Raw genomic sequence first — 5,029 nt, forward strand, 5'->3', positions numbered from 1 at the left:
AATATACCTTGGGAACTATCTTCATCATAAGTTGGTCTCAACCCAAGTGGTGGAGATTATTCTCATGGCACATGTCACCTTCATACTTCTTTTTATCTATATGTACCTACTCATATTCTTATCATCATCAAAATCACTCATTGACATTACCTCCTCAACATCATGCCTTGATCTATTCACATGGATGTTGTGCATCTCTCTCTCTTTGTTCATTTTTGAGTGACACATGAAGGAGCCGGCCATGGCAAGATTTTCGGCCAGCCCTCCCTCTTCTTTTCCTTCCTCCACAAGCCTTGCCTCCCAACTACCCCAATCAATAAATGGGCAGCCACCCATCCTAGCCAATCAAAAAGGAGGCAGCCACCACTCTCTCCCTCTATAAAAGCACTTGGCCGGCCACCCCTTCCTCTTTTTCTTCTCATTTTTCTCCACTCTCCACTCATTCCCCTGCCTTACCCACTCCCTCCCCTCCTTCTCCCACGAAATATTGCTCCCCCTAGCTTCCATGGCCGGCCATGGCCATGGAAAGCCACCAAGATGAAGCCCTCCTCCTCCCTCAAGCTCATCCTCACCATGAGAGCATCCCTCTCCTTCTTCTCCCCAACCCTAGATGGTTTTATTCCCTCTTCTTCTTCCTCCATTGCTAAGATTGGATCTTGATGCAGGTGCATGTTGGTCCAAGCATGAAGAAGCTTGAGCAATCCTCAGATCTGAAGTTCTTGAGCAAAGTTCGTCCAAATCCTTGCAGTAATTTCTGCTATCTTGCTGTTTCAGATTCTGGTACGAACTTGTAAAATCCACCAAATCTCGTGTGCAGATCCAAATCGAGTGATTCAAAGTTCCACAGATATATATTGAAAAGATCTACAACTTGGCATTGGTCTCATCCTCAAATTCGTTACGGATTATCCCTGGTAAATAAAGTTCTGGAAACATGCAGATTCACTGTTTGTTAGATTTGTTCCGTTTTACAAAACGTTTTTGAGCAAACTCAACGGTGGGTGAAAGCCCTCTTCAGTACCTTCATTTTGGCGTTGGTTCCACTTCGATTGACCTCCTGAAACTGAAATGGTTCACAGATCAAAATCTGGTCAGATCTGACTTTGTCGAATTAAACCAGGAGCTTGGGAACGAATTTTCGAATGAAACAAAATGGGTAAGAACCAGCTTTTCAATACCTTTCAGATGCAACTGACCTCATATTTTTATGATGTATGTACGATTTGTGGTGAATTAAACTTGTTCTGTGTGTTCTGCAGATATGGCTGTTAGCTTTTAAATCACCAAAAATCCATATTTGAACCTAATTGAGTGATTCCAACTTTGTAGGACTTCTGGATGTTTTGTTTATCACCTCAAACAAGTTTCAAACATTTATCTGTTATGAAAATCCAGTTGTAAAGAAAATGGTAAAGACATACAGTAACCTTGTTAATCCATTTGTGAGAGTTTCAGAAACTATTTGAACCCAAATCCAATTGTGTATGCATCTCTGTCTAAATATCTTTCAAATGCCAGTGGTTTCATATTTTTAGGATTTTTCTACGATTTATGGCATACATATCTTGTTTTCTGTACAGTCAGATTCAAAGAAATTCCTAAAATTGTAGGTTTAATATTTTTGGGTCATTCCAATTGGGTTAGTCTTGTATTAGTACTGGCCATCTAGGAAAAATAGTGTTAGTCTCTGTTCATGCATATTTCTTACTGTTACTAATGTGTATGTGTGACATGGATTGTTGAACCAAAACTCTTTGGTTTATTTTTAAACCTTTGCCCACTCTTTTATTTAAAAAATGGTCAACCAATGTTTTATTCTTGCAAAACAAAACCTCTGCAACTTAACCTTAGTTCTATTGTTTGGCTTAAGTCTTCAAATGGTGTGGCATATCATTTACTTCCTATTCTTGTGTAGTGTTGTGTAAGCTTTACAAAATAGAGAGAATGATTTCCCGCTTTTCCAAAAATGCTTCAAAAAAATAATATGAATGTTTGTAATGCCCAACTAATGCACTTGTCCTCTTTATGATGTTATCTACCAGGGGATACTTAGTTGTGCCATGGTGATACCGAGAGAGGCAATTGCTAAGTTATGATACTCTCATACCTTTACTAGGTAAATAAAATGGGTTCTCTTTTAGTTGCTTTGTAGTATATATAAGTTCTTTGTATGTTAGCCCGTAGTAAGGTGGTTAGCTATTGCTTGTTGATTGTTGAATGTTGCATGCTTGTTATGATTGGTGCAATGTGATTGATTGTGTTCCTTTTATATTTTCCGACGATAGATGCGAACGATTCCGGAGAAGAAGAAGAAGTGGTTCAGACAAGGATTTTATTTATATTGACGGGATTCTTATATTGATGAAGTTGAAGAAGTCCAGGGACAAATAAGCCAAGGCAAGCCATCTTTTGATCTCTGATATGATGTCTCTTTGGATTTCATCTTGTGCTATCAATAGCATCTTGGTTCTATGTGTGATGATCTCCATATTGTTGTCATCTATGCTTGGATGCAAGCATGGTACCTCTAGTAGTTTTATCTTGTCAAGGTCTTGGTAATTGGTTGGGTGTATGGTATCATGGCCATTGCTATCCAACTTGCTTTCTATATTTAGCTTGAATATGTTCCACCTCGGGACAAGATTCATACTACACCCCCTTCTAGTGTAGATGTATCAATACCATGTTTTTGGTGTATTCTCAAATTGTGATGAGTATGCCTGTTTTCCCTTAATGGTGTTGGTGTTGGTCAATTCTCATCCCTATCTATCTATTGATTGGGTTAGATAGCACCACAAATCTGAAAGTATATTTCCTCTTGTGTTGTCATAATACATGCTTAGCTCAAGCAAGTATGATCCACTCCAATACCTCTTTTTCATACCCTCAATGGCGTGATGACCCTCATCTCGGCCATAGTGTTGTATTAGTTCAACTCATGAAACTTTAGATTGGGAACCCCTCAAGGTTTACCTTGTTGTAAATGTTTATGAAAACCTTGGGTGAGGCAATCTTACCCAAGCGTATGGTTTATGAAAGGAAAGGATCTTGACAAAGATGGTTGGAAAGAGGAAGGTGTGTGTGACTTGGGTTTTTGAGAAAAACGACACATGGTTCTTTGTATTCGCCCGGAACAACTAAACAGCGCAACCATAGCTACTCCAACGTGGGCACGGGGCTTAACTTGACGTTTGTTCTTCTTAGCATGAGGCACCGCACAACTATACAAGGGTACGGTTACCCCCGAGTCCGGGTTGTCATGGTTGGGACAATAGTATAACGGGAGGCCTTCGGGGCTGACCCGTCCGGAAGACACTATGGGTCTCCTGGCTTGGCGGTGGAGCCACGCTCTAGAGGAGGTGAGCTGCCACGGTGCCGGGGAGGTACATACTCCATAGGGTAGGACCTCGTGTTAAGTCGAATGGGCGAAAGGTTATGTCCGGGTATCCGTCGTGGCATATGTCGTTATGCGGGGATGATGCCCACACGATAGGTATCCAGATAGTTGTGGTGAAAGTGTGCAAACTCTGCAGAGTCAAAACTATTCGAATAGCCACGTCCGCGGTCATGGACGGTTGGGATGGCCGTTACAGAGCTGTGTCGAGTTTTGGTTTTGAAAATGATTTCCAAAGGAAATGTGTGTTGGAAGTACCGGAAGGGTAGGGAAAGATGGTGTGCCGACCATGTGGAGATGGTCGAGGAAAATGAAACAAAAGAGGGTGACCCTTCCTAGTGTTTCATGTAGAGGAACTCTGCTTTAACAAAGATATAGAGATGTCATAGGACTTTCTTAGTGTCCCCTTCAACTGTGATGTGGGATGCTATATCCACAAGAGAAACTGATTCTCTTTCACATGCTATATCCACCAGAGAACCTATTCTTCCTCTCTTGTCTTCTTTAGTTAGAATTGTTATCACCTTCTTGATGGTTTGCGAGTACAATTCAAATGTACTCACGGCTTTGTCCCTGGCTATTTACTTGGCCAGACCTGGAGGACTTCGACAGATGAAGAAGGAGTTGACGACGTCTATGCGAGCTAGGAACGTCTTCCCAGTCAGTTACCTGTAGGGTTATGGCAGATGACTTGGGTACTGCGCTGCTGAAGTGATGATGCTACTCTGATGTTTAGTTAGGCCCTTCGAGGCTATTATGTAAGTAATGGTCATGTGACCTCATTGTAATTTTCTTATTCCGCTTTGTAATGGATGGTGTAATTTGATATCAGTTCGGTTATGTGTTCACGACGCACTGATCATGGGATCGTGAACTGTATACATAACAGGGATTTTGGACAGCTAGTCCGGGGTCCCCACAGGTTTGTTTACTTATAATGACCAAACGTTCTCGAGGACACACGGGATTTTAGTCTAGTGCTTTCGCTACATACGGCTAATTAATCTTCATTGTTTTGATAAGTGTTGTGTGGGTGAACCTATGCTAATGTACCGCCCTTCCTAGGACTAATACATACTTGTGATTATACCCCTTGCAAGCATCCGCAACTACAAGAAAGTAATTAAGATAAATCTAACCACAGCCTTAAACTCTGAGATCCTGCTATCCCTCCTGCATCGATATACCAACGGGGGTTCAGGTTTCTGTCACTCCGGCAACCCCGCAATTGGCAAACGAGTACAATATGCATTCCCCTAGGCCCATAAAGGTGAAGTGTCGTGTAGTCGACGTTCACATGACACCACTAGAAGAATAACACCACAACTTAAATATCATAACATTGAATATTACTCAACCATACTTCACCACTAACATTTAGACTTCACCCATGTCCTCAAGAACTAAACAAACTACTCACGAGACATCATATGGAACATGATCAGAGGTGATATGATGATGAATAACAATCTGAACATAAACCTTGGTTCAACGGTTTCACTCAATAGCATTAATAACAAGTAGAAATCAACACCGGGAGAGTTTCCCCTATCAAACAATCAAGATCAAACCCAAATTGTTACAGCGGTGACGGCGTGCAGCGGTGGAGACGGCGGTGATGATGATGGAGATGAT

General features: G+C 41.5%; 1 long non-coding RNA gene across 1 annotated transcript; it reads left to right on the forward strand.

The window, feature by feature from the left end:
* The first annotated feature begins 259 nt into the window (after nucleotides 1–259).
* LOC127314808 (uncharacterized) lies at nucleotides 260–4,310 on the forward strand. Its single transcript, XR_007859919.2, has 5 exons — nucleotides 260–728; nucleotides 818–1,156; nucleotides 2,043–2,116; nucleotides 2,286–2,397; nucleotides 3,988–4,310. It is a non-coding gene; the product is annotated as an uncharacterized lncRNA (long non-coding RNA).
* The last annotated feature ends 719 nt before the right edge of the window (nucleotides 4,311–5,029 follow it).

This window comes from Lolium perenne, chromosome 7 (genome assembly GCF_019359855.2).
Source record: "Lolium perenne isolate Kyuss_39 chromosome 7, Kyuss_2.0, whole genome shotgun sequence".
In the NCBI taxonomy this organism is placed as follows: Eukaryota; Viridiplantae; Streptophyta; class Magnoliopsida; order Poales; family Poaceae; genus Lolium; species Lolium perenne.